Genomic DNA, 14,914 nt, shown 5'->3' on the forward strand with positions numbered 1-14,914 from the left:
GACTCTAGTGAATGGACAATGGGGAAAGGGAAATTGAGAAAGGCCTTGTAAACAAGGGCAGATGGAAGCCCCTGAAGTGCTAAGAATAATTTAAATTTGATACAGAAGGTGACAGGCAGCCCTGGAGGTTTGAGAAATGGAAACATGCAGTCAAAACTATGAGCACGGAAGATTATTTTGACAGCCTTTGGTACTGATCTGAAATTTCATATTTTAAAACAGTTTTTGAGGCCTTGGGGAATATATTTTATATCCCTTGATTTATAAAAATATTTCTACTATTACATAAATTGCTATATATTCTAGGAATCAGACTCTTTGTTTTGATTTGTTTTGCTTTGTTTCAGGAGGTCATGCAATTGAGTTATGTGACAGATACTTATTAGCTCAAACCCAATCATCTCATTTGGCTCAGCATAATTTTCACAATATAAAAATGATTTGGGTATTTATTCAAGTTAAATAGAGATGTATGATTCCATCAAGTTAATTATTAGCATGAAAGAAAAAAAATGAAAGTGTGATAGTGTTTAAATTGCAGATGTGTTAATACAGAATAATTGCATTGACTGAAAATGAGCAGTTCCATCAGGCAGACACTGAATTTTTTTCCCCTACCAGAGTCAACACTGAATGTCTTTTAATACACTGGAAAATTACTGGGCAGAGTTGAAATAACAAAGCAATCACTGCAGGCTTTGTTTAAAATTCCTCTAGAGAATAAGACAAATAAAATGATTACAGTGATTTGAGTAGTTGGAATTTTATATATATTCACTTAGAAAAACAATATCCCAATTAGTTGACAATTGGTAGCTTCTGTTATTTCCTGAAATGGTTTCTGCGTTAAGATTATTGATCTGTACTTCTATTCAGTAGGTTACCTGAGAGAAGGTTATTCTCATTATAATGAACACATGCAAAGGTTGTACTTATAAATATACCTATTTTACTATTTCAAATTTATGATCTAAATGTGTGACCCATATAGGAAATTATATTGCTTGTACTATTAACATTACTGCAACAATATTATGTTGAATATTAGTGAATTTGGAAGCTTTATTTTCTTCCAATATAGTTGTCTTGGCTAGGGTTCTGAATTTAATGCTTTCATTTTTCTCTGTAATTTCAGTAGAGAAATAAGTAAGTTCACTGGATTTTCCAACATAAGTGTTTGAAAACTCTAAGTGTGGATTGTGATTTTCTGAAGAGAAGCATGTTAGAGTTAGAAGTGGTCAAGATACATGCTTATAAAGTGAAATGGATATACTGTGAAATGAATACCCTGTCACCAAGTCTATTAGATACATGCTTCCTCTCTAATGAAACATCAAACAAATGCTGCCTTAATCAAGTAGACCTTAAATTCCTCTCACACCAAGAAGTTTGGAAGTAGTTTTGTGGATCAACCATGTTGAGCCATGATTTGGTATCTCTTGTGTCTTTTATTCATGCTCACAAGACAAATGCCTCAAGTCCAGGCATAATATCCGAGCTCAAAGCAAGGAGAAGGAAGAAGGGGCATGTCAGCTCTGAGCTTATCAGTCCCATTTATCAGAAAGCTCCTGATTTACCAGTAATCTAGCAGACTGCAGATTATATCCCATTGGCTCGAACTGTATCATGTGACCATCTCAACATGCAAGGGTGTCTGGGAAGATGTCATTTTCACAGTTTTTCTAGTGGAGGCAGGCAAGGCAGTGAGTTTGGGAATGAGCATTCCTTAATTAGTCAGCCAACCATGTCTGGGACAGTTAGTGGGTTAGATGAAAGAATTTCAAACCCAGGGTTTCATTGGTCTGCTATACCTAATTCTGTTTAAGATTCCTCTAGAACTTAGGAGTAGATTTATTAATTCAGATATGCGTGAACATGGCCTTAAAGTAGTAGCTACTCCCCTACAAGATACAAGAGTCACCAGCAAGTCTAGGTCAGGTCAGGGTGCAGACTTCCCTCTTTTGGTTTCTTTCTCCTCTTTTGATCATTTCTAGTATTTCACTTAACTTGGCTATATCCCTGGAGTTCTGAAATCTTGTTTTTGTTCTAAAAAGCAATGTTCTCTAAGTTATAGCCTCATATGTGTATTTAAAATTAGCATAAACATGTGAAACATCTATAATTAATAAAATTCCTACATAAATGAACCTCAATTTGAATTTATATTACTTGCATGTCCACATTAGTTTAAATATCTACTTATGGTATTTCACTAATAGTTTATAACTACCTTTCTCATTTTTTCGTATAACCATCTAGGTCCTTTATGAAAATCCCCTGGTTTTTTTCATATACAATATTGGTAACTCAATTGTGCATATACCACCTCACTCACATTTACAACTAGCCATCCTTGAAAACAGAAAGTCCAAAAAAACATATTTGAGTCATACTTTTGCACAGAAATTATTATTATATGCATTTTTATGCTAAACGTTTTATAGAAATGACAAAAATTCTGCCTTGATTTAAGTTTAAAAAATCATGTCTCTACACATACTACATAAAGCTAACTTTACACTCACTTACTAAACAACAGCATATTACATAAAAGTATGTTTGGAATACTTAGAGAACTTTTGCTCTAGAAAAGAAATACTGACTTCACCAGCACCAAAATGGCCTCATCATATCTCCTTCCTTGGGCCTTATTTGAGCTTTGAGGTACAAGTAACCTGCTTTTGGCAGGTCATCTTCAATCAGAGGGCTAAACAGATAAGTTTAAGATAGAAAAACTTTGCTTTTAGGTGAACAAACACTTTGAAAATGTCTGGCAAGGAGCACTGTCTATTAACAGCAGCTCGAGAGCAGAATGTTTCATCATCATAAAAAAGACTCTGGAAGCCTATTGTCAGATAACAGAGTTAACAAGTATGAACAAAAATAACAAGAGCATAAAATTTAATCAGCGCTCTTCTTCAGACCACTAACCAAACAAATACACACACACACTGAGCCATTTGTAAAATAAAAAGACATAAAAGCTTAAGTTCCATTGACTTCATGTTGACTAATCACTTTAGCCACAGAAGCTTTAATTAAAAGAAGATTGAAAGTAATGAAAGCTTTATCAGCCCTTTTTGTTACAAAGGAGTTAGCATTACTTTGCTGTCTTGCTAGCAATACTATCGCTGAGAATTTAGTTAAGCCACTTTGAAAGATCCATAATACCTTTATGTATATACATCAACTTGCCCTATAGCTGGAAACAGTTCTATAACACACGGTAGGAAGTTAGGTTAATGGGATCTGAAGCATCCACAATTACTGAGCCCCAGGAAGTAGATTTAAGGTGGTGCTCCCTGAAATTCTAAAGGTTAAGCAAAACTGCCTCCAGGGCTTAGGAGAAGGGAGAGAGAAACTGGGAAGAGGAACAACTGCCTGGTGAGCCCAAGGTTCCAGAATCCTTGCTTTTGAATTCCCTGGAGATCTCTTTCAGAACTGTGTTGTCTAATTTGGTTTCTATAAAAGATTTTGTTTGAAGGAAGTGTGTTTTGTTTTAAAATGTTTGTCTGTTGTTGAAAACAATTGTGCCAAGGGAAAACAGATAGAAGAAAAAAAAAAAAAAGGCCTGAGAAACTATTGTGAGACACAGTGAAACCACCCATTATCCTATGCTTTATTTTAAAATACAAGAAAACAGCACCTAAGAGAGAAAATTCAGTCCAGTAAGTTATGACTAAGCATCTCCATTGCCTAACACTAAGATGTTCAGGATATGAGACAAAATAAGTAATTTATGAAGGGACTGAGGTAGGAAGAACACTGCACTTAAATTGGAAATTTGGTTTCCTCTACTGACTCCACCTGAAGGATTGGAGGCCGTAGTCACTTGTCTTAGAAGTGACTTGTCAGAGTTATTGTTGAGCACCTGCTATGTGCCAGGCACTCTGCCATGTCCTGAGGATTCAACAGTAAGATAAATATGATCAGGCTTCCCTTATGGCTCAGTTGGTAAAGAATCCGCCTGCAGTGCAGGAGACCCTGGTTCGATTCCTGGGTTGGGAAGATCCCCTGGAGAAGGGGCAGGCTACCCACTCCAGTATTCTGGCCTGGAGAATTCCATGGACTATACAGTACCATGGGGTCGCAAAGAGTCAGACACAACTGAGCGACTTTCACTTTCACTTTAAGTGTGATCTCTGCTGTCCTGCCCCGAAAGAACTCAGAATAGTAGTAGTCCCTGAAGAGTAAACCAGGAACCATTTATTAGGTAATTGACCTGGGCCCAGCAATGTTCCAAGCACTTTTATAAGGATTAGTTTTTAAATCTTCATGGCAATCCCACTAGGTACATAAATATGTGGATTCCCATCTTATAGGTATGGAAATGAGGCGCAGATCAGTTCAATAACTTGCCTTCAAAGTGCAGAGACGTCTCTGAGCTTAGTTCCTGGGATTCTTTTGAAAACCCTGAATGTAGTAGATAGAGAAGGAAATAGTAGTGGTTTTGTGAGTGCATGTTGGAAGTGGTGTTCTGTGCAAGTGTGAATAATTGTTAAATCAAGGAAAGATAAATGAATCAAAAGTTAAATAAGTCATGAGCCCACACACCACAGCTACTGAAGCCCATGTGCCCTAGAGCCTGTGCTCCACAAGAGAAACCACCATGATGAGAAGCCAACACACCACAGCTAGAAAGTAGCCCCCACTCACCACAACAAGAGGAAGCCCCCACACAGCAACAAAGGCCCAGCACAGCCAAAAATAAATAATGCAATTTTTAAACAGTTAAATAAGTCACAATTGGAAGTGTTTGCCTCACCCAAAATGTAAAGATGCAAGCAAAATACAGGGTTGTGGAGGAACCACCTCCAGCTTCTAGAATATAAGTAATTTCTTATGAAGTATTCCTGAGTCATCAGAGTCCCTTCTGGATTAAATACTGGTAGGAAGGAAATTAAGAGCCAGGTATTTCTCAGGCTCTGACTATATAAATCTCATCCTCCAAGCCAGCAAGACGATCCAGTTGTAGCTACATATGATTTTCATAACATTGAGTTCACCTATGCCAAGAAAGAAATGGAGCTGGGTATCAGGAATGAACCAATGAACCCCCTTTGAGGTACAGGGTGAAAATGTACTATCCAAATGATTTCACTTATGTTCTAGAAATAAGCCATTGGGCATTGTCAAGATCCAGTAGCAAGAAGATGCTTGAGGGCTAGGCCTTTCCCTTCTCTGCTTGAGTCTGGATTTTGTCCCGCTATTCCATCTAAAATCTGTTCTGGTCAAAGCCTATTTGCAGAAATTGTGTTTGTATATAGAAGCAGATTAGAATAACTTAAAGGTCAATGGCAAAGCTGAAATATTTCCAGTGTTAAACACAGCACTTGAAAGAAGACATCCTCCATAATAATGTGCCTGAAAACATCTGAGGTTAGAAATTGTTTTAATTTCGCTAGTGGGGGAGAAGAAAAATCTTGTCCATATTTGTGATTGTGGTATAGCTTCTAGAAAATGTGCCCTTTGTTACAACATGAAAACAGACATTTTAGAAATGTGCTATCCACTGTCACTCTTCAATTAACTTCTATTCATTCTGCCAGCAAGAAATGGTGTTCAGCCCATTAAAAATAAGAGGCTTCCTTTTCTTTCCCCTTTGCCATTATTGATATTGTTAATCATTTTAATTAGTGGCTTCCCATGATTCCAATCAAGGCCAATTAGACTCAAACCCGATAAACAATGACGAGGTGAAAACAGCAGCTCAAAACATGGATTAATCTCACCAGTACAAAGTGGAAGTAGCTGCATTTTAAATTGCTTCTATTCACCTCTAAACAATGGCATTTCCTGGTCCTACTGACTATAATGGCATTAGGTAGCTTATGTGAAATGTAATCTATAACCATACCTTTCAAAGATTTTTACCCTCTATGCTGCTTCAGACAGCATTTTTGTTTGTCCAGGTATTCTCCATCATGCCCTGGTTTAGAGTTTTCTACACCAGCTACCAAATCAGTTTAAATTATTTGCACTTTCCTTTTCCACCTCCCCTGCTGTGTGCCTATTTCCCTGCCTTTCTCCGCCCTTACAAAAATCCATTCTCCATTAGCAAAGAATAATTCCCATTCTCAGTGATATTATAGGAAAGTGACAGTGTTAAGTCATTCAGTCGTGTCTGACTCTTTGCAACCCCATGGACTATAGCCTCCGTCCATGAAATCCTCCAGGCAAGAATACCAGAGTGGGTAGCCATTCCGTTCTCTAGGGGATCTTTCCAACCCAGGGATCAATCCAGGGTCTCCTGCATTGCAGGCGTGTTCTTTACCATCTGATCCACCAGGGAAGCCTGATATTTTAGAAGTTCAATACATATAGTTTCGGGCAACCATAATATATTTATCCAAATATAGTGTTAAATTATTTTCATAAGACACTTTTCATTTAATTCCCTCAACAACTCTATGACATAGTTATTACCGTTAGCCCCATTTTACGGATGATAAAACTGAGATTTCAGGTAACTTTAATAAGCCAGGAAAAGTTAGACTGAGGATGTAAACTCAGTTCTATATTGTTCCAGAGCTCAAGCATGAACTCTTATGTTCAGACTTGCACTGGTCTTTACTTAAAAAAAGAATCAGGACCGTCAGTTGGAAAATGTCCAAACACTAAAACTTTTGGAAAATATCCAAACACTAAAACTTTGCCATTAATCTTTCTTAGAATGGCTGCAATGAATTGTATTATTTTTTTTAATAAAAATTGCATCACCTAATCCAACCCATCCTCACTTCTGTAAACATACTTGCCAAGTGACATAGTACATACCATCTTTTAGACAAGCCAAGGAAACTTTTTCAGTACTCTAAGGTCTACACAGTAGACAGTTTTTTTAAAGTATAGTTGGTTTACAAAAACTTTGGAATGCTCCATGAACGTGTGTGTCACCCTTGTATCGGGGCCATGCTAATCTTCTCTGTATCATTCCAATTTTGGTATGTGTGCTTTCAAAGCAAGCACAATAGTAGACAATTTGGATCCCTTGGAAACTATTCAGACATAACATGGGTATATATCTTATCACTTCAAAACTTCATGATTCCTCTATTTTAAATGTGTGACAGGAAACAGCCTAGAAAGCAAAGCTGAATTTGCATCATGGTTGTAACATTTACTGCCTGAGGTGTCTTAAGCAGGTTACTTACCTTTTCTGAGTTTAAGGCCTTTGGGATATAGAAATAATAAAAATGAATGAATTTAACCCAGAAAATGGCCATTATAAAATTTACCTTGCATTTAAAAAAAATTTTTAAAGAATCACCTGAAATACATGTCTAAATGTGCCTGACCTGTAACTGTTTCTTAATAAACAGTGGTATTAGTTATTACCATTTATGTATCTCACATAATGTGTAAAGCATATAATGATATTTTTATACAGAAGCAGGTGGACAGTAGGTTTCAGTTAGGCAGAGTATCCAGAAGTAGTATAGCCTGTAACAAAAATCCAACCGAAGGGACTCAGATTAGAAAGGAAATTGATTGCAGTAGAGCATTAATCTGGTTACTGGAGATAAAGTAGAAGGCTGAGCTTGACTGAAAAGAGCAAGGTAATTAAGACAGCAATTACTAACACTCAAAAGCATTTGTATCAGTCAGCTATTGGCACAATAATGCTGAAAAACAACTCCAAATACAATGCTTACAAGAATAATTATTCTGACTTATTTTGCCTTGTCTAAAATGGGCTCAGCTATATCTCTGCTTCATAATGTGGGTCAGCTAGCCTTGGCTAAAGACTGGAGATTCAGTTTAGATCCGTTCTATGAATTTTTGTTGTGATGCTCAGGCTTAAAAAGCAGCAGTTTTTAGAGAATGTTTTCTTTTCATAGGAAATCACTAAGTCATAACAGGAAAAGCTCATTTATATAGGTACATTTTAAGCTTCAGCTTTCATCAGATCTTCTAATATCTAGTTTGGCTAAAGCAAATTACATGGTTTCATATAGTGAATTATACTCAGCTCACCATCAGACAATAAATAATATGGACAGACAATTTTATTACAGGGGAATGAAAAACTACCATCAGTAAATTAATCTAGCATACAAAACTGAGAAATTGCTAAACCTTTCAGTTATTCATCTAGAGATTCTCCTGCCTGTTTTGCAGACCTGTTCTAGAATTTAGACCTGAAACTTCAGATTGGTTTGGGAGATGTCAATTCTGGAAACTGGATGAAAATTGCATGAGTAAAAGAACAAATCAGCCTGACTGTGACTGTGGTTGAAGTATTTGACCTGATCCATGTACTCTTCTGTTTGTGGTATGCCCTACTCTCAGATGCTTTGCTTTGGTTCTTAAGGTTTCCTTTGTTTGCTTTTATCAAGGATGCTGGTACACATTAATAGAGCTGTTGATTACATATTTATTTGCTTTCCTAAATTTTTCTTTTCTCTAGGAACTTCATGTCTAACTATTCATTTTCCATTTCTTGAGTTGCATTTGTACAGAATGCAGAAAAAATCAGTTGCTTCATCACTGTCTTGGGCTTTTTCCCGACTGACTAATTTGAACAGTGATAATGAAGATTTGATAAGATTTTATCTCCTTATTTTGTGCTTATGAATTGATGCACTCTTTGCTGCTGCTAAGTCACTTCAGTCGTGTCTGACTCTGTGTGACCCCATAGACATCAGCCCACCAGGCTCCCCCGTCCCTGGGATTCTCCAGGCAAGAACACTGGAGTGGGTTGCCATTTCCTTCTCCAATGAGTGAAAGTGAAAAGTGAAAGTTAAGTCGCTGAGTCGTGTCCGATTCTTAGCGATCCCATGGACTGCAGCCTACCAGGCTTCTCAATCCATGGGATTTTCCAGGCAAGAGTACTGGAGTGAGGTGCCATTGCCTTCCCCGATAGAGCTGTTAAAATATCATCCCTTGTTATACATTTACAGTGCATATCTTCCCCCAAAATCAATGTATGTGGAATCAATTCTAATTTAATTGTTTTTCAGGTACCATTATGTTTGTTAAATTGAGATGTTTTCTTATGGTCAAAACATGAGAAGCAACTTAGACTAAGTTTTGTTGGGAATTTCTGCTGGCTCTTGGGAGAAATGACTGTGATTATTTCATTGTGTAGCTTGAGCCTAATCTAGACTTCTGAGTTTGCTTAGAATTATGCATTCTCACTTGGCATAATGCCTTCTTCATATAGTTTTCTCCCGCAGTAACTGAGGACAATCTCCCTGCTTTAAGATTTCTATGCTCCTTTATTACAAATGTATGTATGTAATAAACATCCAACCAGTCCATCCTAAAGGAAATCAGTCCTGAATATTCACTGGAAGGAGTGATGCTGAAGCTGAAACTCCAATACTTTGGCCACCTGATGCAAAGAACTGACTCACTTGAAAAGACCCTGATGCTGGGAAAGATTGAAGGCAGGAGGAGAAGGGGACGCCAGAGGATGAGATGGTTGGATGGCATCACCAACTCAATGGACATGAATTTGAGTAAGCTCCGGGAGCTGGTGATGGACAGGGAAGCCTGGCATGCTGCAGTCCATGGGGTCGCAAAGAGTCGGACGTGACTGAGTGACTGAACTGAACTGAAACATGGGCTTCCCAGGTGGCTCAGTGGTAAAGAGCCCACCTGCCAATGCAGAAGGCCAGGAGACACAGGTTCAACCCCTGAATCAGGAAGATTCCCTGGAGAAGGAAATGGCAACCCACTCCAGTATTCTTGCCTGGAAAATCCCATAGACAGAGGGGCATGGTGAGTTACAGTCCATGGGGTAGCAAAGAATCTGACACAACTTAGCAACCAAACAACATGTGTGTGTGTGTGTATACACTTTTATATCACTGTGAATGAATTATGAATATTCTTTTATCTCAGTTCCCTAATTCACTTATGAGAATAATATGGTAGGTACAAAGCATTTATTTATATGTGCCCAGTACTTACAGTTAAATAACATTTTATGAAATGACTGTTATGGTGCACTCCAAACCACAATGAATAAACTTTATATGATCAAGACTTCAAACATTAGTCACACTATTTTTGTAAGTTTTCCTATTGTATTTCTTACTACTCTGAGAAAGTGGCTTGTAGGCACTAATCTGTCCTAGCAGCTTATAGGTCAATTTTTAATTATGTTAATCAAATGAACATATACAAAATATTAATCTATCTTGAGATTTGATCCCTAGCTAAAGCATTCCCCTATATTTTCTTGAACATTTCCATTCTGCATCATCTTTGTGATGATTCTTGCTCTGTACTTCTCTGGGACTGTATCACTCTTACCTGGTGGTTATCTGAGATACACACGGTACATAATCTATAACAAAATTACCTTTAGGGACCAGTTTTGAATTCATATATGTCTGAATATCATTTTCTGACATCTTATGAATGCATTTCAATATCGTTGTATAGTACATATACATTCATAACCTTTAGTCTGGGAAAAATCAGAGTCAAAGCAAACTAGAGAACTGGTACTCTGGTACCAACTGGTACTCTGGTTGGTACTATGGGGTTAAAAAAAATTACTATTTCAACCATATCCTCTTGTATTTATTGTTTGTTTCTAATTTCACATTTTAGTGGTTGGAATATTCTAGATAGATCTTTCATTTATTTAGAATTTTATTTTTTGTTCTGCACTCAACTTTTTACTGAATTTTTCATAGTTCTCTTTGATATTCTTCTCATCTTCTTACATGCAGTTCTGAATTCTTTGCCCTTCCTTTCCTTGAATTTATTGGGTATCACGGCTCTTATCCTCTGTTCTTAATATATTTTATTAAAGAGATGCTCATGCAAAGTTGACAACAATCTGCCTCATCCTTCATATTTCCTTATATCTAATGAGGTTGTTCTTGTAAGAAGTGCACACCAGAAGCACATTCCATTCCGTCTTTTACATTGCTTTGATGCTTTGTTTAAATTTCTTTTGTAAATAATATATTGAATCAGTGCCTTTCTTTTGAAGGTCTTTGAATCTATTTGGAATAGTGTGACTATTTTTATCTTTGACTCCACTTATATTTCATGATCCAATTTAGAAGCAGTATAGTGTATTATAAAGAGCTGGATATACTCAGTCTAAGGGTTTGAATCCTAGGTCAGCCACTTAACTATCTATGTGACCTTGGGTAAATTGCCTTCTGGTTTCCTTTGCATTGCCTTTAACCCTCACAGGCTATTGTGAGGATAAAGAAAAATACCTGACAAATGGTATACCCTTTGTAAACAATGGTTAAATGATGCTGACATCTGCTTGAAGGATAGTCAGAAAATTATCTCTCAGTCATTACCCACAGAATTAATCTGGGGTAAACTGATTTAATTGATGTTCTCTTTAACATCATTGCACTATGCTGCTAATGGTTATGTGGCAGGCTTCCCTGAAAGTAAAAGCAAGACCTCCCTCATACCATGCTGATCTCTTTCTATTTCCATAATAGAATATTGCTGATAGCCTTTTCCCTATCAAGCTCTTATGGATACCTTCCCTTAGAAGAAAAGCCATTCATAAGAGCCTTTACCACTTTGAAATATTTGTGCAAATCATTAAAATATATGCTAGTAAGGATGCATTATGATGCAAGAAGAGGCTACTATGAAGTCATTTTTATTTCAGTTCATTAGGATAAAACATGTGTCAAAAGGGAGATAAATTGTACTAAGTAAAAAAGGCAGCCTGAAAGGAGAGATGAGAAAAGCAAAAAAAAAAAAGAAAAGAAAAAGTTAACTCTACTGAAACTTACTGAGAACATATTTAGTGCAGGATGATGTTTTAGGTTTGTTAGTGGTACCAAAGTGTTTCAGGACTGTCAAGAATGACAATTTTTGTCAGGAGAAAGTCTCATTGAAATGGAAGTTCCTTTCCTAGCCCTCACAGTGACTGAAAAAGGATGGGTGTTGAGTGCATTTTGGGTTGAATGAATGATAGATCAAATGGAAAAGGCTTAATCAATGTTACTTTGGAGGTAGCTGGATTGGAAGAAATGTTAGAAATATTGTTTTGTTAAGAAGAATGGTCAAATAATAAGAGATATGAATTTTAAAAAATTTTTGTTCAGTTTGTGGGTTAAGCAAATAAACTTACAGAATTATAAATGATCAAAATAAAAAAGGGATCTTAGCAGTGATTCTAGTCTACCTTATTTCAGAGGCCAAGTTTAAAATCATGCTAGAAAATATGTGCTTGAATTCCCACCATTTCTACCTTTTATCTTGGCCAATTAGCCAGCAGACATTTAAGGCATTTACCACTTTAAATGATACTTAGATGTTGTCAGTTTGAACTATTTTTATAGGGATCTTATTTGTAAATTGTCTAAATAATACTGTGGATTCCACAATAGCTTCCTCCCACCACTAAATATAATTATGGGTTTCATTTGCTCATGTCAGCTATAGTGGTTTTTGAGGCTACAGGCTGATTTTAATGCTGGCCAAAGCAAGCATAAGTTATATGAATTCTCCTGATGAAAAGATATCAACTTTTATTTCATTGACGTTTATGCCTTATCTCACTGTGACTTATTAGTATCACAGTCACCTAATGTCCCTACTGGACAACTATGTGACTGGCAAAACAATATTACATTTACAAAGGAATGTATACAAGTAAAATCGGAACTCTCTGGTGTGTCTGCTTTAAAAATATTACAGTGCCCCTCTCTGATTCAGAAGCAGTAGCTTGAGAAAATAATAGAGATAGCCCTGTGCTTGTAATAATTGTTTTGGACACCCATTTGTCTGAGTCCTACAGACAGAAAAGCTCACTCAAACACTTCCCAGCACGTTTCTTGCCGTAGGTTACCATATCTGTTGCTGCCAAAAATGGAAAATTATTATTATTCCCCATACCTTAGTTTGGTTTATGCTTATATTAGAATAAGAATTAATGTTGGCTATGGCTAGTGTCTGGCTGTAAGTTTCCTAAAGAACTTCAAACTCTTTGTTGAAAATCCTTTCCTGTTTCTGTCCTTCCTGGGTAATTCTTATCCACATAAGGGGAAGACTTAGATTACACCTTCTCCTAGCGCATTCACCTTTCTTTTCAGTTCAGTTCAGTCGCTCAGTCATGTCCGACTCTGCAACCCCATGGACTACAGCATGCCAGGCCTCCCTGTCTATCACCAACTCCTGGAGTTTACTCAAACTCATGTCCATTGAGTCGGTGATGCCATCCAACCATCTCATCCTCTGGCGTCCCCTTCTCCTCCTGCCTTCAATCTTTCCCAGCATCAGGGTCTTTTCCAATGAGTCAGCTCTTCACATCAGGTGGCCAAAGTATTGGAGTTTCAGCTTCAACATCAGCTCTTCCAATGAACACTCAGGACTGATTTCCTTTAGGATGGACTGGTTGGATCTCCTTGCTGTCCAAGGGACTCTCTAGTTCCTTATAAACCCTAAAGTAACATTTCCCCAGCCATATGCCTCAGGATTTCTAGGAATTTATTTTGGTGAACCTGCAGCTGATTTTTTACAAACACCAGATTTGAGAAACATTGCTCTTCAGTGAGACTTCCCTTGAGTTATCCTTATTCAAAGATTGGACTCCAGCTACAGACTAAGCTTGTTGCAGAGAATCCCCTAGAAATCCTGACTACTGTAGTCTCTTGTTAGACTGATGTACTCCTCAACTGAGGAGAATCACAGAGGAGGCACACTGTCGGGAAGGCTGTATTTTGCTTCACTGATGTTTACCAAGCGTAAGTTTTCTAATTGCCCACAGTAGCAATGTAAATGTCCATTGACAGATGAATGGATAAAAAAAGAAGTGGTGTATTTACAGAGTGAAATACTACTCAGTCATAAAAAAAGAATGAAGTAATGCCATTCATGATACCGAGCAGGGCCCTGTGGAGCTCCTGGGCACAAGCTTGTGTCTCCCATTTCTTTGATGACAGAAAATAGCCTTCATTCAGCCTCTGTGACCTTCCCTGAGTTCCCATGACAGATTCAACAGTTGTTAATTAGGGAAGAGAGGGGACGTGAGACCAGGGAGAAACGGTCAAGAGAAACAATAGTGCAGCCTTGGGACAAGGTCCTGGTTCCCCATCGATGGATACACACAATAATATCTTTGAGTTATTTTGCAGATAAACCCCCTCCCAGGTGGGAGAAGTTAACAATTAACAATGGTAAGCTGCCCATAAGCATGTAGACCCAGACCAGATGGGCCTGAAGGTTGGTGATGTTGACTTCTTCTTACCTCACCACCAATCCATCAGAAGAATGTCCACGAGCTGATCAGGCCCTCTTTGAACAATTACTATAAAACTTCTCACTATCTTCTTCAAATTGGGACATATGGTTCTGAAGGCATTAGCCTGCTGTGGCACCCTTTGCCTGACAAAGTAATAAAGCTACCCATTCCTATCTCACCCAAAACTCTTGTCTCCAAGATTTAATTTGGCACCAGAGGAGCTGAGTGTTTAGCATCAGTTCTGGCACTCCAGATGGAAAGGGTGTCTCTTCAGATACACAGCATATGTGTTTTCTCAGACAATTCAGAATGTTAGACAAGAACCCAATCTCAGCCCTAAAAGGGGCTCCCCCCTTCCTGCAACATTCAAAACAACATCGATGGATTTAAAGATTATCATACTAAGCGAAGTAAACCAGACAGAGAAAGACAAATACATGGGTTACAGGTGGAATCTAAAAAATATGATACAAATGAACTTATATATAAGACTGAAACAGACCTACAAACATAGAAAACAAATTTATGATTATCAAAGGGGAAAGTGGGGTGAAATGGGATAAATTATGAGTTTGGGATTAACATATACACACTACTATATATAAAGCAGACAATCAACAGTAGATAACACAGGGAACTATACTCAATATTTTGTAATAACCTATAAGAGAAAAGAACCTGAAAAATATATATAATTGAATCACTGCTGTACAATGAAACTGACACAAT

General features: G+C 37.4%; 1 protein-coding gene and 1 non-coding gene across 4 annotated transcripts in view; one reads left to right on the forward strand and one right to left on the reverse strand.

The window, feature by feature from the left end:
- The window catches only part of KCNIP4 (potassium voltage-gated channel interacting protein 4), a 1,241,727-nt gene that overhangs the window by 549,611 nt on the left and 677,202 nt on the right, over positions 1–14,914 (forward strand). The gene's annotated exons all lie outside the window — the stretch shown is intronic.
- Positions 6,863–6,969, reverse strand: LOC122422465. Its single transcript, XR_006263859.1, has one exon. It is a non-coding gene; the product is annotated as a U6 spliceosomal RNA (small nuclear RNA).

Source organism: Cervus canadensis, chromosome 19 (genome assembly GCF_019320065.1).
Source record: "Cervus canadensis isolate Bull #8, Minnesota chromosome 19, ASM1932006v1, whole genome shotgun sequence".
In the NCBI taxonomy this organism is placed as follows: Eukaryota; Metazoa; Chordata; class Mammalia; order Artiodactyla; family Cervidae; genus Cervus; species Cervus canadensis.